We start from the raw sequence: 12,513 nt of genomic DNA, 5'->3' as shown, positions 1-12,513 counted from the left end.
AGATTCACTTTATTTTTAAAGCTTTCAGATATCCTAGGCTTTGGGATAGAAAATAAAGAATATATAATGCTGATCCACTTCTTTTCTAGTTTTTCAGTCAACATGTATTCTTTGTTTTTAATTAAATGAAGTTGACAGTATTATAGTCTCTTCACTCTCACCCACTGAACGCCAGATCAAAACTAAGAACAGTTACAGTCTCTGAACCTGGAAAAGCTTAGATTAATTTTTGACTTTATGACTATGATTTGTTCTGCTGCCTTCAGTGGACTGATTTTAATACAGCTTTTGAGTGTGAAAGAAGATTTGCAAGTAGGTTTGTAAGTAGTTACAAGCACAGAAAATGAATGTATTTATTGAGGTCACTATGACATGTCAAAAGAGGCAGATCAAAATTATTTTGAGAGGACTTGGAGATGTATCATTATTAAATAATTAAAAATTACTAAATGATTCATGCTTTGTTTTGCTGTCTTCATTCAATGTTTAACAGGTAGGATTTTCTGTTACTTGATTAAAGATATCAACATTTCCTGTGAATGCACAGCCAAAATTATTGTATAGTATTATCAAATAAAAGATTGGTTAAAATAGGCCCTTTGCAACTACTCACCGAGCATACCTAATTTTTACCACTCAGATCTTCATTTTGTTTCTTCAGGTAGTTTAGATAAGTAATCTTTTCACTGTACTAGCAATAGTGATTCTATAACTACCCTCATTTGAGTTTAGTAACTTTTGGTGTATGATTGATCACATGCTATTCGTTTTTCTTTTTCATCAATGCCTAAATCTTTTATAGTTGGAAGATGAAGCCTTCCCATTAGCTGTAATTGGTGCTGGATCACACTTCTGGAAGAAACTAATAGAGTGTAATATAATTCATACCCAAATGTGTTCACTGAGAATTATGGCAGCTCCTGTGAATAGCGCCCATTCCTGGTACTAGGTATTTTTAAAAAAGCTCGTAAAATACAATATTGTCTCACAAGTACAGTGTAATACCAATCCATATGAGAAATCTTCCAAGAAGAATCTCAAGTTTCAATTTTTTTTCTTCAAGATTATTATTATTTATAGTTGTCTACATAGGTAGCCAGAAAAATAACAGACAAGTCCACAAACAAAATATATTGGACAGATAGGAATAGAGAAAAAGGAAAATATACCCTCTTTTCAGATACTTGTTTGGTATAAAAATGCTATACTCTCATATTTATCAAAGTGACTTTTAATAAAAAGACCAAATAGGAATTATTTTGCAAACTAGATAAAATAATCTACTTTTCTTGTTTAATGATACAGAATTTGGGTTTTTAAATTTTTTTTTTTTCTTCCCCAAGATGACTAGCACAAAAGCCATGTTTCTAGTGCTGCACTAACACATATGTAGCAAGCATGGAAAATGCTATGTAAATAATCATATGACAAGAATGCTTTCCCACAGTAAACTTGGACTCCCTGCTGTATGCTTGTATTTAACTTAGTTCATTCTAGACATAGTTTTTTGTTTTTTTTAAAAAAGCAACAATACTAGGGAACGGACACTTGACAGGCAGGGCAGACCTTAGAACTGGCTACTCCCTGGGACAGGGGTACTGAAATGAGAGAGCTTTGGTCAGGGAATGCCATTGCCACTTCATCACCTATTATATAATTTATCTAAGCAGGGCTGGTCAGTAAGATAGGCCCCATAGAGAAAAATAATATCCTGACATGAGCAGAATGCTTTAGTGTGTACCCAGTCTAAATGAACAAGTTGAAGAGAAATAAGAGATCTGCTCTCCTTCATCCTACTAACCACAGACTACATAATGGCAGTGATTATGACCTTTTCATTGCATTTCTAAAGTGCAGAGGCTTGTGTTCAAGACAGCTGGATTAAAGCACAGTGAAGTCCTTTCACCTTAGGTGCTCAGAAGACAAGCAGGCAGACAAACAAGACAGGACACAAAAGAACAGCTATTTTTTCTGGCCTGCCACACTGTCTCATTCTGCAAATGAGAGTAGGCCTTGATCAGCAAAGCTGGCGCCAACACAACCCCATGTCTAGCAGTAGCCCAGCATCTGTACCCTTACAGAGTCTCAGTGTATGGCACCTGTCCCAGGTGCCGCAGTATCTACAGGAGTCCCTGCTAATCCAGCTCTCCTTCATTCCCACTTGTTGCAGTTGGTGTTACAGCTGGAAAGATTATTGTGGTGAAAATGGGGAAAAAAAAAAGCAGTCACGGAAGGAATGCTCACCTATATCCAAAGATCTAGGTTTACAGGAAAAACTCCATAGAGGAGGAATCTCCAGAATGAGATCCTCCCCCACTGGCAGTCAGCCCTTAAATGGGGTCTTCCAGTCACACAGGTGAATTGCCTTCACCTGTGCTCCTACAGCTGACTCAGTCTTTTCCTCAGGTGATCAATCAGTGGTTCAGACAATGACTCAGCAGTTCCCATACACCACCCTGCTCAGTTCCTAGTTATGTGGACTATTTACTTAATGCTATAATTTATCCTAGATAATTAATCCTTTAAACACCTCTCTCCTAAATGCATTATTAGCCTTATGTTGCAGATAGTGAAAATTAAATAGATTAAGTGGTTTGCCCATATCCACAGGAAAAAATGTGTCCTGATTGGGATCAGATCCTACCAAATGCATCTTCAAACATGAAAGATGTAGTCCACTCAAATAGATCTCTAATGACAAATAACACTTTAACTTCATTCTGTTATCCATTTTTTGGTGTTTCTCATTCAAATAACGTTTCCTTCAGTATTGGTTGGAATGGGAAAACTGAAAATTTCATCTAAGAATATTAGTGAGCCATGTGAAAAAAATCAGAAGGCATAATTACTCAGGGAAGATAGTAGCTAGAGTAACTAGAGTTTTCATGACTTACCTAAGGGAGTCTGTGGCATTGGTAGAAAATGGACCCAGAATTTCTGAATCCTAGTCAAGTTCTACAACCACAAGATGATTCTAGGACTAGCTGTAACCTTCAACTGCCCCTGCCCAAGAATTCAGCCAGGCGCCTCTGAGTCAATGAGAAGTTGTTTATTTCTCTTGATGAAGTACAGATAAATCTCTGAGTGAGTCAGTAGGAACTATTTAGTTTTTCTTCAGTGAAACATAACCTGGCATATAACGTATTGCATTGCTTTCTCTTCCAAAGCAGTTTTCTTCCTTTTCCAAGGGTCCATCCAATCTTGAAAGCATACAGGGAAACTGGTTCCCCACTGATACAAAATGGAGATGAACCTTCCTTAGAGAATGAATATGTGTTCTGTTTCTTTCTGATAGTCATTTTTCCAGAATTGAGAATACATAAAGATATTTTTAGGAAACCACAGCATATGCCAAATAGTTGCCTGAGTGCTTTATGACCTTATGGTGAGGCCTTTTTAAGGGGCAGAACATTAGCATAGAATAGTGGCAGGATTCTGTTGGAGAAATATTTTTAAAAATACATGGTTAATTATTGTTTCACTAGACAGCAAAGCAACACATCCCTAATAAGAACAATATTCCTGGGGGTTGGGGGGAGGGGAAAATACACACACGCTCACATAAAGAAGCTTAAGGAATGGAATTTGCACAGTTATTGTCCACATAGAAAATTTACTAATCTATAATTTAATTCCTGAAATAAACTAAGGCAATTCAACCCAGTAGAACCAAGTACTTCAGCAAATTCCCAGCCTTGAACTCATAAATAGTCCCATCAATTAAATATAATGCTAATTTGAGTCAAACAAGTAGGACTGAAAACAGAGCAATCAAACTGAAAATAGAAGACACGAAAAAGGCAAGGGACTAGAAGGAAATCCTGATTTTAATGTACAGCTTTAAAGTTAGCTAAGAATCTTCATTAACAGTCTTTTTCCTTTCTTTCTGGGAGAGGAAAAAGAAAAAAAAAAGACTGCCTTTGGGCATGAAAGGATTGAAATTAAATCAAATTCTTTCATGGTCAAGGTACAGTAAGAATACTCCAAGCTTTTTTCATCTTTAGATTCATTTCCTTTGTAGAAAGAATTGGAGGAGTAGGAGCATTTACTAAAAATTTGTTGATAAAATCTTATGGAGTCAAATTATTTTCTCTTCAATTTTATATGCATTAGTCCTTCTGAGTATACAGGATCTGTGTGAGGCACATCTTTGAACATAAGGCATTTCCAGGCTTAACAAAAAAAGGTGGTAGGCACCCATTCTATAAGTTAAGTGTTACAGGATGATGCCAGACAAAATCCAGGCATTCCTTATGAATTATACAATAAGAACGATTTGCTGTACATCTCTTTCCATGCATAGCATGGTGGGAAAAATAACATCTAAAATGTTGTTTCCAATAACCTTAAAAATTAATATAGGAATCTTCATGGAAAAGCTGTGGGAAGGGAAAGAGAAAGAAAAGAGGAAAACGAGAAAGAAGAAAATTTTTCTGTTCTCCCATTCAGAAGCATTGTTTCAGTTAAAAACTTAAGCACTTGCTCAGCTTTCACTGCATTTGTGTTTCTATTAAATTCAAAAACTCTGCTGAATAAAAGAGCTTGTTTCCACAAATTTGATTTCTGATGCACTGTAAAAAAGAAACATATTGAAATTCAGGTTTACCTGGCGCACCAGCCTGTCATTAGTCTCATATTGCAAGGCCACTGTGCCTTTAATTAATAAAAGATTGTATTATCAAAGTCAAGAATGAAAATTTTAGCTTTTTTATTTAACTCTCATGTAACACCTGACCACTACTCACGGGAATATTCTACATGCAATCAATTCACATAATAGTCACAGATTCAAGAGAGAAAACAAATATTTGATGACTATGAAATATTCTTCCCAAAGCATATTTGCAATATTTTTAATAACAGTAAGTTTTCATGAATAATCAATCAACATTAAAGATAACAGGACAGATTCAGTGCATACTTAATCTATAAAATAGTATACTCAAGTGACCAGCAGCAATTGAATTTTCACCAGCGCTTTGCATAGGAAACACTAATGTAGTATATCCAAGGTTACTTAAATACAGTGCTTTGGTATTTCCTCTGTTTAGTGTAGGTTCTATGTATATCCATATGGGGCTCATCAAAATCTACTGTGGAGCGACTGATCCACATTTTGGCTGAATACAAGAGCAACTGAACTTTTTCTGTGATGCCGTAAAATGAAATGAGTAATTTTACAGTCAAAAGTAATTTACAGTCTGTAGATTTAAGCCTTGTTTATATACATAGTGACTGCAGTTTAATTAAACTGGTGCCAACCTCCATTTGGACGTCCTTCTGTTTTAGTTGGTTTAGTTTAAGCCTATTTTAAGTTACTTACAAATAATCCAAAATATGAGTGTCCACACAGAGCTTTCCATACTATCTTAATAAAAGAATTTAAAGTCAGATTTTTAATTGATACCAGTACAGTTCAACAGATTGCCAAATCTCAGATACAGAAGAGACTATATGAGACGCTCCAAAGAATGAAGGCCCACCTGATATCTATTAGTGCTAAGTGGAACACAATAATTTAGAAGCAAGTGCTAAAAGGAATACAGATGGAAGATATTAAGTGAAACTAACAGTAATTACAAAAGCTATTAATGGGAAGAGAAAAAGCCAATTGAGGTTGAACCAAACTTGTGTGTTTTCTGAATGTTGGTCACTTTAAGCCAAATCCTAAGTAACTATAGGTAGGCATGTAGGGGTATCTCTTCTACATTTATATCACTGCCTTCGATGTTGATAGAACAAAATTTGGAAGGAGTATTCTAAAATGGAAACATCAGGTGTTAGGATGAGACTTTGCTAGGCTCCCTGCTTTGCTATCCCTGTTTAGCACTGAAACAGCACCTGCTCATAGGAAAAGAGAAAGCCTTTACAGAGAAGAAACTTCCGTTCCTTGCAAACTTGCAATTCCCTTGGGGCAGAGTGGAAGACGGATATTTATAGCAGGCAATAAAGAGCATGCATAAAGGCTGTCTGGGACAGGCCAAAGATATCTTATCAAATCAAATTATCTTGGATTTCCCTGAGAAATCTTAACTTTGGCTTTGCTTATTATATCGGCACAAATTCTTCATCCTGATGGCAATAATGTTATTCTACATATGGCTGCACAGGAAGCTACTGAATGGTTCCAATGGTCTATTACTTCTTGTGAGTTCATTCACTTCCTTCATCTCACCATTGCTATCTGTAGGAGCAGGATGCCAGCAGATGATGTCAGAATTTTCCAGAAATCTAAGGACTGGTGTACTCTCTATTTCTATCTAATTCAGCAATTGCTGTCAGATAGCAAATGCTCTAATTTCAGGTGACATTAGGGGAAGTTGTAGTGGCTCATAACCTAGGAGAAAAAGGCTACTAAGGTATGGACTTAGATGAGTTCTAGTGTTTTTTTTTTTTTCACAGAGAATGATCAAATCAGAGTATGATCTTTTTGTCCTGATAATTTATGATAAAGGATAATTCCTCTACATTACTTCTGTCCCGTGGGCATATACATTTTATTTTAAGTGATAGTAATTAAGAAGTTGAAGAGTTGTAATGCTGGTACTTAAGATCATCATTTATGCACTATGAAGTCCTCAGCATACCTTGCTTCATAGAGGCACAAAATGTGAAGGCGTCAGAGACTGTATGAGGAAAGCACAAACATATGTACCTTCAACTGTCCACATTGATACAATTTATTAAATATCTGCTATTTATTATTATATAAATAATTATATATTATAATTTAATATATATTAATTATGTATTAATAGTTAATATTTTAAATAATATATATTATGTATGTATGTATTTATTTATTTATTAAAAATCTACTATTAAAAGATGTACTTAACAATAATTCTTAGATATTTTCCTTGAAACACTTTATGAGAAGAAACATGGAACACAATTTTGATATCATATATATACGTTACTAAAGACACCAAAAGCATCTCTAAATGTACTGCTGTGTGGTAACTGAGAGAACATATTGACTAATTAGTTTTGAAAGTTGTTGACTGTACAAGCATTTTTCTAGTGGAGATACCTAAAGGAGGTTGTTGATTAGCTTTAAAAATTGAGAATCCTGTTGAGATATGTATGAAATCAGACCCTGATAGTATCTTCCTTGCCCTAATGTACTTTATATATTTGGTAACATGGGCCACTAGGGAATAGATGCTTAAAGCATATCCTTTCTGGAAGCAAAGGAAAAAAAAAAAACAGCAAAAAAACAAAAAAAACTCAGGCTTTACTAGTGCTTGATTTTCTTTCCCAGGCAACAAAGAAAGAGGATCAAATCCTATCATTGTATTGACCTTAACAATAAATATGACAGTGAATTCATATATTGTTTTCTTGTAATGAATAACAGAGAATCCTGCTTTAAATAGATAAACATGTAATGGTTAGGACTCTCTCCTATAGAAAGTCATATGTTATACAAGCACAGTCATAAAATACGTTGCAGTTTATATTTTAATCAAGACTAATGTTAGGACATATGCACTCCTTTGTCAAGACTGCTTCTTTCTGTCTGCAGGCAATGGCATTTTTACACTTTGAAAGAAAAGGAGCAAAAAGGATATTGAACTGAGGAAAGTTTGTTGCCTGTATTTCTCTTTCAGGCAACACAGGTACATGGTATACATGCAACACACTGTGCTGCAAATCTAAAATGTACTGTATGTTAAAGCAGGACTGAACCAAAGTCCAGTTAATATATGCCAACATAATGAAGTCTGGAAATTTTTTATTTTAGATGCTTATGCATGGGTTCAAGTCCATTTCTACAAACAGCTTAGATAATCTAAAGAAAGGACAGTTATGAGAGTCCAGATTTGAGAGAAGTTATTTTATTGCACTGGAAAATGACATGATCTAATTTGTGTCTGGCTCAAACTCTGCTGTACATGTGTCCAGTTTTTATGGTCGTGATGCACATCTTCTCAACCATGCAGATGCCTGCTTAGATAGAAGTCAGGATTCCGTAGGATTAAACTGTGATTTTTTCTTCAGCCACAACAGCAGTGAAATTGCTGATTCCTTCCAAATCCGGCATAGAGAAGTGAAAGCCTAGAGGCAATACTTTAAGAATGCAAGGTGAGATTTATTTTTTTTCCCCCCACGAATATTGAATGGTAGGTGGAAATGATTTTACCTCAGAGGATTTGCATTTGTGGTTCTCAGCGTGTCCTAAAACAACCAGTAATATCCAGGAAAAATAGGTGGGTATACTGTCAATCAAGCTGACTCTTGTTTTCCATGCTTCTCTCTTTCAATTTGCAATGCAAGATTTGGGGATAGAAGTGTGGTTAGACAATTTGCCTGCTTTGTGTTTGTCCATTGCTCATGACCTGAACAATGATGTCCCCCAGGTGCTGCTTCAGTGTTATCTCTTTTGACACCGAGGGTGGCAACTGTGATGCTATATGCAGGTGATTAAAATACAGAAACAAAAATGGTGTGGAGCTGAGTCATTTTCACTCCTCTTGATTTGAATGAGAATATTACAAGTAACCAATGAAACTATCAGCCTGCGGGCTTTAAATGCACAAAAGGGAAAGTTTGTTTTCACAAAGCACAATAATTAAATTGTGAAACTTATTGTCATTTCAATGAAAGCTGGCTAAAAGTAAAAGGCAGTTAAGAACAGATTAGACAAATTTATGGATGATAGGACCATTTGTGTCTATTAAGCTCAATGGGGCTGATGCAAAACCGGGCTCATCTAATTCCTCAGATTATGTCTGTGAGAAGCTGAGCAGGAATACCTGGGGGAAGATACCTTTGTATCAACTCTGTTCTTATTTTCTTCTGTCTCTATGCTCTACTCACCAATGCCGTAGACAGAAGAGCAGTCCTAATGAACTAGTATTCAGACTGCAACCTGAATCAATATAGACATAGCACTCCAGGTGTGGTCTTGCACTCAGTGAGTGGAGGGAAGGATGCCCTCTCTTGACCTGCTGGCTTGCTAAACGTTTATGGAGAACAAACAGTGGATGTGAGCACAGAGGTGGCAACAGAGGCAGTGGGTCACCTCTACTGGTGCAGATTTTTACAAATGTGGCATGCAGGCTTTTGTTCACTGCTAGAAAAAATGCATAGCTAATGGTGGTGATTATGTTGAGAGACAGTGTTTTGTATTTGAGAACTTGCTCTAACGAACAATGTTACTGTGCTTCTTGTATCTGTTGTAGTTTCCATGGAATGAAATAGGAGGCATTACTTTCAGACTAACCTATGTAAATACCTATAGGAGAACATAGGCAGTTTTAACATTCTCCTTCGCTCATTGTTTCCACATGTGGTCAGAAGTGGTGATAATATAAGCATGTATATATAGTGTGGTGCAGCCCTATGTCATCAGTTCAGCTACAGGATGCATACAGAATGGTCACATGCAAAAATGCCTCCAATACTGCCCAAAGCATCATTTTAGGGTTACAGTGAGCTGCTCCATCTTTACATACATTTAATTCTTGGCCTCTCTGAAAAGTCTACCAGCAAGGCTGACAATTACTGTCAACTGTGGTAGATATTTGAAGTAGGCCAGTAATTTAATTGCTGGCTAATAGGTGCAACTTGGAAGTCTGGGAACTTTGCGGTCTCATAACTCTCTTTCGTCCCCATTCTAGCCCTGCCATTTCACTGGGTTGTTTCATCAAGGGAAGTAATTATAAAAGCTGATAGCAGTTTTCTCTAAGTTGTTGGCAGGGAGCCAGCATTATGCTACAGAGGTGCGGTGCACTGCATCAAGTGGTTGCACTGAGTGACGCTCTGTAATGATGTGATGTGGCTATGTGATTAAATACTGGCTTCCTGCCGAATCATTCTCCCTGGGAAACAATTGCCACTGCACTTAGCATCTCTCCCCATTTGAGAACATGCCTTGCTTTCACCAGAAGAGAAAGGCTTTTATTGCTAGGGGTGAAAACCTGGTGTCTTCAACTGGTGCCTTCTTCAGATAAACTCTTCCTGAAGTCAAGGGCATGAAGGTCTGGTCCCAGAAAGGTTTATTTTCATCAGGATATGAGTAAAAATTATGAAGAAAAAGCTACATCAGGGAAAACAAAATCTGTGCTCTTTCCTAGTCCATCCACTCATTTCCCTCTTCCATCCAACTTATCCTTTCCATGCTCCTTAGTCCACAGATTACTCCACCAACTTCTGAGGAAGGGAAAAAGCTCCTTTTTAAGACTTGCCTCAATGTTTGCTATGACTCAAAGGAACCACCCACATTAGCTCCAAATAACCGCACAAAGTATGAAAAACGGCTTGTCCTTTGATAAAGGATAAAATTCCTTCTGGACAGAGATGACTGAATGCCAAAATAAAACTAGAGGTCATCTGCTTATCTTATACTGCCTTGTAATGACCACAAGAAGGAGAGAGCTCCTTTGAGTTCTTAAGAAGACCACATACACGTATAAGACAAATTCAAAACTCTGGCAATTTCCTAATTAATCTCCACTGACCTATTAACTTTAAGGACCAAAAGAGCTACTCTAGGTTCCCAGAACATGGTGGTAACACATGTCTTGCGCTTACAGATAGAGTTCCGAATCAGGGACAGAAAAGAGGGGTCATCTCTCTCAAACAGCTAGCACCATCTAGTGACAGTTACTGAAGGGACCTCCAGCAGGCTACATCATCAGAAACTGCAGTATCCCTAAGTGGCCCTTTGTGACACTAAGAGAAATGCGGAAGTTTAAAAAAAGAATTTTTTTTTTTTCTGCCTGTTGTGTCCTACCTGTTTCGAAATAAATTTCACATGCATGGCTTTATTCAAACCTGCAGTCTTAAGATTCATATGTGATCAATGAAACCTCTCCACAAGTGTGCAACTGACTTATGACTCTGATATTGCTGGAAGGTCAAAATGATCCATGCACACTGCTCACTGTTGAGCAGTGTGACCAGTTCTGGAGGCACTGGTAGACATGCATGAATTTACAGTACGAGGAGAAGATCTGAAACAGTCGCATGAAACCTCCAAGACACAGTGCAATCACATGATTATAGACAAGTCCATAAACATGCACAAAATAGTACTCCATCAGTGGGACATCCATGTGCTTTTAGGACACTGTACGCTCTGAGAACAGTTAAATATATAACGTGGTTTACTTATATGAACACTCATGATTTCCTATCCTCACTGAAGAGTAGCTCATTTCAAAGGATACCCAGGATCATATTACTGTTGCCCGTGAAAATTATAGGTGCAGGAGATGTTAAGTTAATATTTTTGTTGGCAAATTCTTTGTTTTCTTCTTGTAGTATTCTCCTAAATATTCTTTACTAAACTTGCCAGGATATTGATAAAAAAAAAAAATTTCAAGCACTGAAACTAGCAATGCTTTCCTAAGACTTCCATCACAAATTCAGCTTCTCTAAGGTAAACAGATACAACTCTACTGAAACTTCTTGAAAAAGTGTCCCCACAACATCTTAGAGTTATTTTCTTTCCATCCCACTACTTCAGGAATTGAAAGAAACATCTTCCCTCATTAAAAATGCCTGGATCCTAAAGTTTTCCTCACATTCATGACTAAATGAAAGGTATATATTTTATTACTGCAAGCTTCATATTTACAGTATCTGAAAGAAATCTTAATAAGCAGCAAATATTTATACTGCATAAATTCATTTCACTTTTTCTTACTCTACAACCTTTCAGACATATTCATTACCTATGACAAAATAAACCTAAAAGTTAAATGGCTTAATGATCCCAGATGATAATCTGACTTTAGGATCCTTTCTTTGGGAATAAAATATTCATTATGAAGGGTTCAACACCTTCTTCATCAGACATATATTTTTTCATGTAGGTCCTAAATAAATGATTATGTGATTTATTTCAAAGTTCCCTTTTGAGATTGTACTGTAGTTTTTATATGAGAAATATGCTGAACATGTATCATCTGAATGGCAGGATGTCCTAACACAACTTAGGGCAGATATGCTTTGAAATGCCCCAGAAGCATTAAGATCAGTTTTACATCCCATAATCAGTCTGCTCGTAGAGTATGACACATGAGGAATCTCATCCAGTTCTCCCCAACGCATCTCATTTGAAACAGGTATTCATTCATTTCTAGTGCAAAATTTCCTATACTTCCTCTAAATTTTGTACACTTATGTTTTCTGCTGAATGAGCAATCCATCCAGAACAGGAACCTCAAGACTGAAGATCAGAATAACTATTTACAGAAATGTTACACATTCTGAATTGCTGTAATTTTTCTGTTGTAAAAAGATACTTGGAGGCAGGGAAAACCTTAATTTGTCTTTATCATTTTAACTCCACTTTGCTTGATATTACACCTTTGCAATTATATGCAGAGATGACTCAAGGCTAAAAATGAGGTGAGTGTCCAGTTCTACTATCTGCTAATGTCAATGTTGTTCCCTGTCATGCATCTGCCATCACTCCATGCATTGCGCATGAGCAGGACTGTTATTCTCTTTGAGGCAGAAAAATTACTCCTGGCTCTAAGCATTTAAACCAGGTGTAAA

General features: G+C 36.6%; 1 long non-coding RNA gene across 2 annotated transcripts in view; it reads right to left on the bottom strand.

Annotated features, from left to right (window-relative positions):
- Positions 1 to 2,297, bottom strand: part of LOC109368031 — a 4,454-nt gene extending 2,157 nt beyond the window's left edge. Inside the window, exon 1 of one of the 2 annotated variants that reach the window (XR_004160028.1) lies at positions 2,245 to 2,297. This is a non-coding gene — a long non-coding RNA (uncharacterized LOC109368031). The remainder of the gene's footprint in view (positions 1 to 2,244) is intronic. The other variant, XR_002115674.1, reaches the window with a different exon arrangement.
- Positions 2,298 to 12,513: the final 10,216 nt, after the last annotated feature.

Source organism: Meleagris gallopavo, chromosome 5 (assembly GCF_000146605.3).
Source record: "Meleagris gallopavo isolate NT-WF06-2002-E0010 breed Aviagen turkey brand Nicholas breeding stock chromosome 5, Turkey_5.1, whole genome shotgun sequence".
NCBI lineage: Eukaryota > Metazoa > Chordata > Aves > Galliformes > Phasianidae > Meleagris > Meleagris gallopavo.
The sequence above is the reverse complement of the archived record's forward strand: the minus strand, read 5'-3'. Positions and strand labels throughout refer to the sequence as shown.